Below are 13,780 nucleotides of genomic sequence, written 5' to 3'. Positions count from 1 at the left end.
GCCCTTCCTCCCTTGGCTTCCTCTCTGCAATGTGCCTCAGCTCTCAGCATTTCCCCATCGAGGGCTGCTGTTGAGGTGGGATCCATCGGGTCCAGTGCGGTCAGACGTTGTTATCCTGAACCAATGACATCAGCAAAAGCTTTTTCCTGATGGGTTCCCATACATTGGCTCCAGTGGGGGATACAAGCCCCTCCCCTATACTGTGAAAACATGTTACGCCATTTACTTACGACTTTTACCATTTGATTTTCACTTTATTCGATGAAGTCATTAAAATAGGGGATGTTAGCATCTTAGAGGAAAAAAACATTTTATATATACATATATATGACAAACATTATATATTATTTCTTATAGTTGCTAATCATTTGACCCATGCTTATTGGTCAACTATGAGAAGAAAAAGATAAAATAATTATATAAAGATAAATAATTCTTCTTTATATACATTGTCAAAAGCTAAAATTATTTCACTCAAATGACAAAATCATTTCATAATAACTATGCACTTGAGTCATGGACAGTTTCAAAAATGAATTTTAAATTTATTATATTCTATTTTCTTATGATGATCACAACCATTATGTAGTGTAGAGTATTATTCTTGTTTTACAGATAAAGCAGCTGGGACTCTGAGAAATTGAGTGAGTTCTTTAAATGTTAGTGCTATTGGTTATGGAACCAGATGTAAACCCAGAGGCTTGACGGTGCGTTCCGTTTTCCTTTCACCATACAACACTGTCATCTTATTCACATACTGTCAAATCAAATATACAAAACATCTATAAAAGATCAATATATATGTTTCCTACGTGGGGGTCAACCAATCCTCAGGTTGTTAGGAAGTTGTATATGTGTTCTCTCTCTCTCTCTCTCTCTCTCTCTCTCTCTCTCTCTCTCTCTCTCTCTCTCTCTCACACACACACACACACACACACACACACACACACACACACACACTCGAACTGTTGAGTGTTTAATGCTCATTGAAGAAAATCATTTCACATTTGTTTCACCAATTTAAAAAGACTGTGCTCAATCTCATGCTTCTGCAGCAGAATTTTTGGATTTCTAAATCAGAGTTGCCAACATTTTAGGGTTTGAGGTGGATACCGTTTTTGTTTTTTTTCCCCATCTATTCAGCTCTGCCACTGTAATTCAAAAGCAGCCCAAGACAATATAAAACGAGATGAGCATCTGAGTCCCAGTAAAATTTCATTTGCCAAAATGGGTATTGGTGCAGACATGGCCTGCAGGCCGCAGTGGGCCGACTCCTGTTCTGGATCAGGAGTCTCATGTGAGTGTGTGAACCGGCAGTAACTGAGCAGTCTGCTGACACAGGAGAGGACTCATTAGACCCTGTGACGGTCTCTGTTTCAATGAACAATGGGAAAATACAGTTTTGTCAACAGACATAATTTATAAATATATGTGAAATGAGGGACTATGTTCCAGATATTTCAGGGCTTAGGTTTGGAGATGACCGCCCTTTAGAAGTGACTCAGAAAAATCAACGAGTTGCAAGTTTGCACAGTAAAAACGAACAGAAATCATCTTGTACAGATGAACTTGACTCAATGGAACACTTACCATTAGTGACCTTATTTATAATTAATTCATCACCCAGTTTAGTTCATCATAGTCTGATGCCTATTTGATGTTAAAATTTTTATCAAGGTATATTTTGCCACGAAAACATCCTATGTGTAAACACAATTATAAACTTACTTTCGCTATTACTTTGCATTCCTGATGTGAAATCTTTTCCGAAAGAGCAATTTTTACATCACTACTTCAACATTTCCACTGAAAGAGGAGAGGAGGAAATCTGGTTATTAGAAATAACTATTTACCCCTTTCTCATTTCTTTTCCCCTTTCGTACTAAAATTAGGACCCTGGCAAGGACCTGAAGCTACTCTGCTAATAGCTCTCTACTGAGACAATCAGTCAAGTTCCAGAATGGTGTGTAGAAAGACAACTTGGAAACCAAGAGTTTCATGAGACATCAGTCAGTTCAGCTTTAGAGCAAAAGCTTGGGGTAGCATTGGCTGCTCCCTAAAGCTCCTCTGTTGGTGTGTTACATGCAATGATATTCAGATGTGCAGCATCTTTCCAAGAGTACCCACATTTTCCCCATTTACAATGTACACTGGGACATAATTTTTGAGGCATCAGTGTAAGATCATCTAAAATTTGTTTTTCTATGTCTTAAAACAAAACAAGATTTCTCAACCTTTTAGACTTCCCTATCAGTACATGGTTCCATAAAGTCTTCATTTGAGCCACACCGGTGTCCTTGGAAAAAGCTGAGCTACAGTAATACAGAAGGAACACAAATCCTTGGCAGGATTGGAAGCTATTCAAGACCTGGAAGAAGACTGTCCACTTATCTCGAGATTCCTGCTCCCTTTGCTGCAAGCTCCAGCATCATGTTCACAGAGAAAAACCTGTGGCACAAACCCCAATTTCCACTCTTTCCAAGAGTTGAACTCACAGCTCAAAAGTCATTACTAGAATGGTCATATAAATTATAATGTTCTGGTATGGTAGAATTGTGTACACCATTAAATAATACTTAGGAAAGCAAATGAGGAATTTGAAATGGTGTCTAATAATGAAGGGGAAAAGCCCCACATAACCACTGAATATTGTATGTCTGTGGATGAGAATCAGAAAAAAATCATGCAGAACTGAAGATTATTTCAAAAATATAAATCTTGCACAGAAAAAATATTTTATTAATATTTTAAATCTCAAAACAGAAAAATAATCTCTATTCCTCCTATATTTGTTCTAAAAATATCTTGATTCTGGTGTCTTAAATTTTGGCGAAATGTTCCATTTCAGAACTGACTTAGTTTATAGAGAAATACTTTTTTTTTTTATCTTGGATGTTAAGATCTGAAAACTTTATATTTTTGTCTATGTCTCTTTATATCCAGTTTATGTTTCTAGAAATAGAAAAAACACTCATGTATTTTTACCTTTGCTTTTAACTCTTCTGTGGTATTATATGCATCCCATCTTATATTTCTAATGACTAGCCTTTTGGTGAAACGGACCATTTACTATGTCAAGCTTCTAGAGAAGTGGTGAGGCTTTCCCTGTTCTCCTTCTCCTTCTTAGTCCTGTGGTGTCTGTAATGTGTGGGGTGCAGCACGGCCAGTTAGTGGCAGGAGGAGCACAGCACCATCTTAACTTAAAGATGCAGTGTATAGACAGTCAGCATATCACAGGACAGAGGTTAAAGAAACACCCAAAACTGCATTTGCAACTCAAATGCAGGTTGTCTAGAGGAACAGAACCAATACAATTTATATAAGAGGGAATTGGGGGCCATGGTGGATCAAGCCTGTCATTCCAACAACTAGGGAGCCTGAGGCAAGAGGATTGCTAATTCAAAACCAGCCTCAGCAACTTCATGAAACCCTAACAACTTAGTGAGACCCTGTCTCTCTAAATAAAATATAAAAAGGGCTGTGGATGTGGCTAAGTAGTTAAGCATCCTTAGGTTCAATTGCCAGTACCTTCCCCAACAAAAAAGAGGGGGTTTATGTGATTAACTTACAGGATCAGAGGCTGGACTGTCCTGGGCTGGTCATCTGCAGGCTAGAGAACAGGAGACCAGTAGCTGCTTAGTCCAAGAAGCAGGAGCCTCAGATGGAGAGGCACCAGTGGTGTAGCAGCAGCCCAAGGCTGAAGCCGGTGAGGCCCGGAGGTCCTGGGGAGCTACCAGTGTGAGTCTGCGCTGAAGGGCTGGGCAGCTGGAGCATGATGACCTCAGGCGATGCAGACACACCTGCTGAAGAAGAGTCCAGCTTCTCTCCGCCTGTGGGGTTCCTCTTGATTTTTGTTCCATCCAGGACCTCAGCCTATGGGACATTGAGGGAGGGTCTCCGGCCATGCCATCCTATGGCTGACCCACATGCCAATCATCTCTGGAAACCCTCTCACAGACACACCCAGAAATGCACTAGGTCTCTCTCAATCCATTCAAGTTAACCAAGATTAACCAACACAGATCCCCCAATGCTTAAATTAACTGCAGAAGTTATTTAGTGAGACGTTTTTATGGAAATGTGCACGAGGAGCATGGAGACACCATTGAGAGGCAGGTCACTTAGCTCCCGGTCATTGAGCTGCCACGGCACAGCTGAGCATGTATGGAAATGTTACATCCTGGAAGCAAATTCTCTACTCTAGACTGTTGCAGTAACAAGGGAAGGACTTGGGAAGGTTGTGTGAGCATGAAAGAAGGTTTTGGGCATATAGGCACCTGTGCTGTTCCTGAGAAAACCAGAAGGGTGCTGCTCTTGTTCAAATAAACTCCTCTTTAGGAAACCTCAGGCGGATTTGCAACCTGAGTTGCAAATACAGTCAACGTGGTACATATTTAAATGTCAGTATTAGAGGACCCAGAGGGGGCTATAGCAACCTAACAGCGATTGCTCTGACACCATCACATCAGAAGACCCTCTATGCTTTATACACAATTGGAAATGGGTGGTGGTAAAAATTTGGTACTGAAAAATCTTGACTTATTTTCCTGGTGGGCCTGTCTCACCACCAGTCTCCATATGTCCTTTGAATTTCAGTGTCTTAGAGGGTTCAGGTCGATGACGTGAAGTCAAGACTAGTTGTAGTTCCCAGAAGGAGCATCATCATGCTATGGTAAAGGTCTTGACCTCCACAATTAGGTACACTGGATTATAGAAATGGCTTTGCCTTATAACCTTGCACAAATAACTTGTGCACCTCAATATTGGGAACACAGAATAAGTGGCTTAAATAAATCAAAAAGCCTTTTCACGCTAATATTCAGTGTCTGTCATTCAAGAGCCATTGGGGGATGTTGCCTTGCTATTGGGTTCAATACCCCCTCCCCTTTAAAAAAAAAAAAAACTATAGGCCTCTCCTTTATCATGTCTCTTAAAGTGATGCTCATGCTGATCGGTGGGGACTTCAGTCCCCTTGAACATTTGCCTGGTTACTTGCAAGCCACAACTTCCATCCCGGGGAGTGCATGGCTGGGGGACTTCGGCTGGGATGGTATGTTTTATTCTTCAGGCACAGCAGTACCTAAATGTGCTTTGTGCTCATTTTGTTTGGAGGCATCTGAGTTATTCCTGGTGGTCTCATTACTTTATCTCAGGCCCCCTACAGAGTCTCCAAGATGCCCAGGAAGTGGAGAAACTCCAGGATCCTCCCGCAGCCGACAGAGAATGTCACCCAGTCGTGGCACACTGCTTAGGCTGAGCGTGGTGACCCATTCTGCCACTCTAACATGATGCTTGAGCAGTGAGGCCTCTCTGTCTCCCCAAAGGCACCGTGGTGACAGTGGCCTCCTGCTGGTACCCGTTGGGGCTGCAGGGTTTTCTGTGGACCGAAGGCAGCACGCAGGCGTGTGAGCAGGGGCTGGAAACCTGCATTTTAAACGCGCTTCCAAGAGGAAAACACGGCGGCAGGAAGGGAGTGAGCCGCCCCTGCCCCGCGCCCCCGCCCCACAGATCCACCTAGTCAGAATACTCCATCTCTGAGCGTGTTGGAGGACCCCTATCCAGATGTTCTCCACAGAAATCCCCAGCGCTGTGACCCCGTGCAGGGCTGCGGGCCTCAGCATTGGAGTAGGACGCCAGCGTTGGAGCAGGACCACAGCCCGAAGTTCCAGCCCGTGGCAAGGCTCTGCCAGCGCCTTAGCAGAATGAGGCTCAACACATCTGCAGGTCGCCAAGACTTCGCTCCTCTCCTACGCAGGTCACCCAGCTGCTGCCTACCCACAGCACAACGCCATCGCCTGGCTCCCCCCACCTCGCCAGGCTCCCCCCACCTCGCCAGGCTCCCCCCACCTCACCAGGCTCCCCCCACCTCACCAGGCTCCCCCCACCTCACCAGGCTCCCCCCACCTCACCAGGCACCCGGGCACTAAAAGCACACGCCTCCAGTGGCTCAACATTCTCGCCACTCAGCTGGGGGCAGTTCCCAGATTGGATCTCCAGGGGCCGGCTACCAACCTGACCCCTCCCCAGCAGAGGAAACCCAACACAGTAGCTGCCCAGCACAGGTGTGCAGTGAGACCAGGGAGCCACCCACGGGAGCCCCGGGGTGAGAGGCCCCTCAATTAGGAACTGCCAGGGGAGAGGGAGAGTCCAGGACCTGGGAAATCTCCAGGCAAGAGAGGGAGAGAGTACCGGGTGCACATGTCATAGGAGCAGTCCCAAAAAGAGACCTGTGAGGTGCAGGGACTGGTGGGTGCCACTCCCCACATTCAGGCACCCTGTGCCAGGACCGATCTTCCCACCATGGTTACCTCCACCATCTGGAGGACAGGACACCAGCTTTCAACAGATGACCCCACCTACTGGATGAAAAGCAGGAAAGAGATGGATCTCTAAAGGTAGCCACAACCCAGGTTTCTTCCTGAGTTTTTGTTGGTTTGTTTGTTTTTTCTCTTCTACCCCTCCATCCTCTGACTCTCATATCCCCAACATATGTGAAACCAAGAATTTGGCATGAAGTAGGACTTTGAGGACTGAGTCATCTGAGTGGTATAATATAGAGTTGTTGGATAGGCCCTTTTTTCTTTTCCTTTTTCTTCTTTCATTTTTCTTTCTACCTCCAAATTTTACTGTTTTAACTTCTGTATTTTTCTAAACACATATGTGTGTTTGTTTATGTACTCTACTGTCGTCCCATGTACGTGCCCACCCTCAATTACTTACTGTCTATTCTCTTGCTACTAACCTCTTCACTAGGTTCCTCCTTCACACCTCCTAAGATATATTAACTCTATATCCTCACATCCCACCTCCTCAGCATATCGTTCTACACCCCACCCCCAGTTTACTGTCCACGGTCAGAAACTGTAAACCTTTTTACAAAAATACTGATTATATTTTAGATAATAATTGAATCCAACATTTCTGTACAACAAGACTAAACTGTAAACATCTTAATAACAACAAATTGTTCATAGGTGGTATATTGTTGATATTGGGATCTGTTAACATTGTCCTTCCCAACAAAGGAGATGTCTTAGAACCCTACAAGAGCACTACAAACCTATAGGGTAAAAACAACAACAATCTAGACCCACAGAGCTGGAAAGGAAGTCACAGGAGCATCATGAAAAGACAAGGGAAGAAAGTGCCCCAAATAAATCAAGACACCACATCATTAGAATCATTGGCAATGGGCTGGGGTTGGGGCTCAGCAGAAGAGCACTTGCCTAGCATGGGTGAGGCCCTGGGTTCGATCCTCAGCACAACATAAAGATAAATAAATAAATAAATAAATAAATAAATAAATAAATAAATAAGAGGTATTGTGTCCAACTACAACTAAAAAAGAATCACTGGCAGCCACAATAGAAGAAATGACAGAGAAGGAGTTCAGGATGTACTTGGTTAAAATGTTCTGTGAACTCAAGGAAGAGAGCAAATACAGGCAGTGAAAGATCATTTCTACAAGGAGCTACATGAACAAATACAGGAAGCAAAAGATCACTTCAACAAGGATATAGAGGTTCTAAAAAAGCAAACAAACAAATAACAACAACAACAAAAAAACCCAAACAAATCCTTGAAATGAAAGAAATAATAAACCAAAATAAAAGCTCAAATGAAAGCATCACCAACAGAATAGACCACTTGGAAGACAGAACATCAGACAATGAAGACAAAATTTATAATCTTGAAAAGAACATAGGCCACACAGTGTAATAGTAAGAAACCACAAGCAGAACAGTTCAAGAAATATGGGATAGTATAAAAAGACCAAATTTAAGAGTTATTGGGATAGAAGAAGGTATAGAGGTCCAAACCAAAGAAATGAACAATCCATTCAATGAAATAGTATCAGAAAACTTTCCAAATATAAAGAATGAGTTGGAAATCCAAATTCAAGAAGCCTACAGAATGTCGAGTGTACAAAATCACAACAGGTCCACACCAAAGCACATTATAATGAAAATGCCCAACATACAGAGTAAGGAGAGAATTTTAAAAGCCACAAGAAAAAGGAATCAGATCACATATAGGGGAAAACCAATTAGGATAATGGCGGATTTTTCAACACAGACCCTAAAAGCTAGAAGATCCTGGAACAACATATATTAAGCTCCGAAAGAAAATGGGTGCCAATCTAGAATCTTCTATCTAGCAAAAATAAGCTTTAGATTTGAAGATGAAATAAAAACCTTCCATGATAAACAAAAGTTAAAATAATTTATAGCTAGAAAACCAACTCTACAAAACATCCTTGGAAAAATATTCCATGAAGGGAAAATGAAAACAGTGAAAATCAGCAGAGGGAGGTAGTACCCTAAAGGAAAAACTAATCAAAGAAGAAAATCAAGTCAAGTTAAATAACAAAAATAAACAAATATGGCTGGGAATACAAACCAAGTCTCAATAGTAACCCTGAATGTTAATGGCTTAAACTCACTAATCAAAACACATAGCTAGCAGATTGGATTAAAAAAAGACCCAACAATATGCTGCCTCCAGGAGACTCATCTGATAGGAAAAGACATTCACAGACTGAAGGTGAAAGGTTGGGAAAAACCATACCCCTCACATGGACTGTGGAAGAAAGCAGGGGTTCCCACGCTCATATCAACTATGGCTAATAAAAAGGGATAAAGAAGAACACTGCATACTGCTCAGAGGAAACATACACCAAGACATAACAATCATTAATATATATGCCCCAAACAATGGTGCAGCTGTGTTCATCAAACACACTCTTGTCAAGCTCAAGAGTCAAAATGACCACAACACAACAATCTTGGGTGACTTTAGTACACCTCTATCACCACTGGATAGATCTTCAAAACAAAAGTTGAATAAAGAAACTATAGAACTCAATAATACAATCAATAACTTAGACTTAACTGACATATATAGAATATTCCACCCGTCAATGAGCGAATACACTTTCTTCTCAGCAGCACATGGATCCTTCTCTAAAATAGACCATACACTATGCCACAAAGCAATTCTTAACAAATATAAAAAGAGTAGAGATAACACTATGTATTTTATCAGATCATAATGGAATAAAATTGGAAATCAATGACAAAATTAAAAATAAAAATCACTCCAACACCTGGAGACTAAGCAATATGCCATTGAATGAACAGTGGGTTGCAGAAGACATCAAAGAGGAGATTAAAAAATTCTTAGAGGTAAATGAGAACATAGACACAATATGTGGAAATCTCTGGGACACTATGAAAGCAGTTCTAAGAGGAAAGTTAATTGTGTGGAGTTCATTCCTTAATAGAAGAAAAAGCCAACAAATAAATGACCTCACACTACATCTCAAAGCCCTAGAAAAAGAAGAACAAATCAACAGCAACAGCAGTAGAAGGCAAGAAATAATTAAAATTAGAGTTGAAATCAATGAAATTGAAACAAAAGAAATAATTGAAAAAATTGAAAAAACAAAAAGTTGGTTCTTTGAAAACAATAAATAAAATTAATAGACCATTAGCCATGCTGATGAAGAGAAGAAGAGAGAGAACTCAAAATAATAACATATGTGATGAAAAAGGTAATATCACAACAGACACTACAAAAATACAGAGGATAATTAGAAATTATTTTGAAATCTTATACTCCAATAAAATAGAATATATTGAAGACATTGATGAATTTCTTAAATCATACAATTTGCCCAGATTGAATCAGGAAGATGTACACAATTTAAACAGACCAATCAAGTGATGAAATAGAAGATGCCATCAGAAGTCTACCAACCAAGAAAAGCCCAGGACTAGATGGATACACAGCCGAGTTCTACAAGACCTTTAAAGAAGGACTAATACCAATACTCTTCAATTTATTTCAGGAAATAGAAAAAGAGGCAGCACTTTCAAACTCATTCTATGAGGTCTGTATCACCCTGATCCCCAAACCAGGCAAAGAAACATCAAAAAAAGAAAACTTCAGACCAATATCTCTATGAACATAGATGCAAAAAAATTCTCAATAAAATTCTGGCAAATCAAATACAAAAACATATCAAAAAGATCGTGCACCATGATCAAGTGGGATTCATCCTAGGGTTGCAAGGTTGGTTCAATATAAGGAAATCAGTAAACATAATCCATCACATCAATAGGTTCAAAGATCAGAATCATATGATCATCTCAATAGACGCAGAAAAAGCATTTGACAAAATACAGTACCCCTTCATGCTCAAAACACTAGAAAAACTAGAGATATCAGGAACATATCTCAACATCATAAAGGCTGTCTACGCTAAGCCCCAGGCCAACATCATTCTAAGTGGAGAAAAACTGAAGGCATTCCCTCTAAAACCTGGAACAAGACAGGGGTACCCCCTTTCACCACTTCTATTTAACATAGTCCTTGAAATACTGGCCAGGGCAATTAGACAGATGAAAGAAATTAAAAGGATATGTATAGGAAAAGAATTTAAATTAGCACTAATGGCTGATGATATGATTCTATACCTAGAAAACTCAAAAATCTCCATCAGAAAATTTCTAGAACTAGTAAATGAATTCAGCAAAGTAGTAGGTTATAAAATCACACCCATTAATCAAAGGCATTTCTGTATATCAGCGACAAATCCTCTGAGAGGGAAATGAGGAAAATTACCCCATTTACAATAGCCTCAAAAAAAATGGGAATCAACTTAATAAAAAAGGTGAAAGATCTATAAAATGAAAACTACAGAACTGTAAAGAAAGAAATCAAAGAAGACCTTAGAATATGGAAAGATCTACATTGCTCTTGGACAGGCAGAATTAATATTATCAAAATGACCATACTACCAAAAGCACTATACAGATTTAATACAATTCTGATCAAAATCCCAATGGCATTCCTCATAGAAATAGAAAAAGCAATTATGAAATTCATCTGGAAAAGCAAGAGACCCAGAATAGCTAAAGTAATCCTTAGCAGGAAGAGTGAAGCAGGTGGCCTCACTCTACCAGACCTTAAACTATACTACGGAGCAATAGTAACAAAAACAGCATGGTATTGGCACCAAAACAGACTGGTAGACCAATGGTTCAGAATAGAGGTCACAGAGATTAACCCACAAAACTACAATTATCTTATATTAGACAAAGGAGCCAAAAACATATATAGGAGAAAAGATAGCATCTTCAACAAATGGTGCTGGGAAAACTGGAAATCCATATGCAACAAAATGAAATTAAACCCCTATCTCTCACCATGCACAAATCTCAACTCAAAATGGATCAAGGACTTAGGAATTAAATCAGAGACTCTTCATCTAATAGAATAAAAAGTAGGCCCTAATCTTCATCATGTGGGATTAGGCCCCAGCTTCCTTAATAAGACTCCTGAGGCACAAGAATTAAAACCAAGAATCAATAAATGGGATGGACTCAAACTAAAAATTTTCTTCTCAGCAAAGAAACAATCTGTGAGGTGAACAGAGAGCCTGCATCTTGGGAGCAAATCTTTACCCCTCACACATCACATACAGCACTAATCTCTAGGGTGTATAAAGAACTCAAAAAGTTCAACACCAAAAAAACAAATAACCCAATCAACAAATGGGCCAAGGACATGAACAGACACTTCTCAGAGGAGGATATACAATCAATCAACAAACATATAAAAAAAATTCATCATCTCTAGCAATCAGGGAAATGCAAATCAAGACTACTCTAAGATATCATCTCACCGCAGTCAGAATGGCAGCTATTATGCATATAGACAACAATATGTGTTCCAAGGATGTGGGGAAAATGTACATCATACATTGCTGATGGAACTGCAAGTTGGTGCAGCCAATATGGAAAGCAGTATGGAGATTCCTTGGAAAATTGGGAATGGATCTACCATTTGACTCAGCTGTTCCTTTCCTCAGATTATATCCAAAGGACTTAAAAACAGCATACTACAGGGACACAGCCACAGCAATGTTTATAGCAGCACAATTCATAATAGCTAAACTGTGGGACCAAATCTAGATGCCCTTCAGTAGATGAATGGATTAAAAAATGTGGCATATATACACAATGGAATATTACTCAGCAATAAAAGAGAATAAAATCATAGTATTTGCAGGTAAATGGATGGATTTAGAGAAGATAGTGTTAATTGAAGTTAGCCAATCCCCCCAAAACAAATGCCAAATGTTTTCTCTATATAAGGAGGCTGACTCATAGTGGTGTAGGGAGAGGGAGCATGGGAGGAATAGACAAATTCTAGATAGGGCAGAGGGGTGGGAGAGGAAGGAAGAGGGCAGGGTATTAGCAATAATGGTGGAATGTAATGGTCATCATAATCCAAAGTACATGTATGAAGACATGAATAGGTGTGAACATACTCTATATACAAATAGAGATATGAAAAATTGTGTTCTATATGTATAATAATAATTGTGATGCACTCTGCTGTCATGTATTTAAAAAATAAAACAATTAAAAAACAAGACAACAACAACAAAATAAACCCCACTTCCTCACAGCATGCTATGGGCACTCCCAAGGCCAGCATCCGGAGAAAGCAAAGAATGGAAAGAAAGGGAAGATTAAAAAAAGAGAGCGAGAATAAGAGGCAGGAGTGACCACCACAGAGACAAAGCTTAGGGTGGGGAGCATGGCTGGCCTCCTGGACCCAGGAGCCTGCAAGTCATTTGCGCTGGTGGCATTACTGACATGGTTAGTGTTATGTAGTGAGACTCTGATGGCCATTTGGAAACAGCTAATAGGCGTTTCAACCTACTCCTGAGTCCTGTCTAATGGCTACTTACAGGACTCACTGAACTGCTCCTGTTGGGTGCTTTTAAAAATGAAATGTTCATTCTTCGTATCTAGAGCATTGTGGTCTTTGGCTGGTCCTCCTTTGCATTGATTTAGCCCAGAACCACATCTGAAGCCTGATATGATCATGTTTCTCCACTCTGTTGTTGATTGTCAGACCTCAGACCAAATAATGGGACCTGATGGGATGAATGGAGGAAGAAAGGAGTGTGTGTGTGTGTGTGTGTGTGTGTGTGTGAGAGAGAGAGAGAGAGAGAGAGAGAGAGAGAGAGAGATGACATTTTGGCCCACTGGACAGCGTATTGGATGGTGGTCCTGTAACCTGCAAGCTTATGCTGCTTGGAGATGTTGTGGGTGTCCTAGTTGGTGTAATACTGTCTGTGCTGTTTCCCGGCATGAAACCAGCTCAGGATGCATCCTCAGATGGCACCCCTGACTTTGCACAGCGCACATTATGTAAATGTTCATACATACATGCCTAAGTATGTGCCTGGATGGGGGGGTGGAGACAAAGGAGGAGGAGAGGGAGGCAGAGGAAAGAGGAAGAGAAGAGAGGGGCGCAGTGTAATCAGCTTCTGCCACAAGCAGGGTGTGTTCTCCCATTCCCATAGAAATGTGGCATTTGCACTTCTCCGGGGGCCAGCGATGAGACAGTCATTAAAATTCCAGGAAACGGGAATCTTCATCTCAGAACCTTCGGGTTCGAAGGCTCTCTTTTCTCTGTTTTATCCTTACTCTCCCTCGTTGTCCTTTGTAAACCAGTGTTTTGAACATAGTGTTCTGAGAAGCTGTGGCCTTGAGCATCCAGTGTGCTGTTGAAAGAGGCCCAGGGCTTACGTGACGTTGTGTCTGCTCTCTGCACAGGAGTACATCGTTTTCTGGAGTGTGACAGGCAGGAAGGAGCACAAAACCTGCACCGTGCGTGGCTCACGATGTGTTCCTTGTCTCCCAGGGGAGGAAGCTGCAGGTCTGCTGGGGGCACTCCTGCAAGCCCAGTGGCAGAGCCG

Source organism: Ictidomys tridecemlineatus, chromosome 8 (assembly GCF_052094955.1).
Source record: "Ictidomys tridecemlineatus isolate mIctTri1 chromosome 8, mIctTri1.hap1, whole genome shotgun sequence".
Classification (NCBI taxonomy): domain Eukaryota; kingdom Metazoa; phylum Chordata; class Mammalia; order Rodentia; family Sciuridae; genus Ictidomys; species Ictidomys tridecemlineatus.
Note: the sequence above shows the minus strand (reverse complement) of the source record.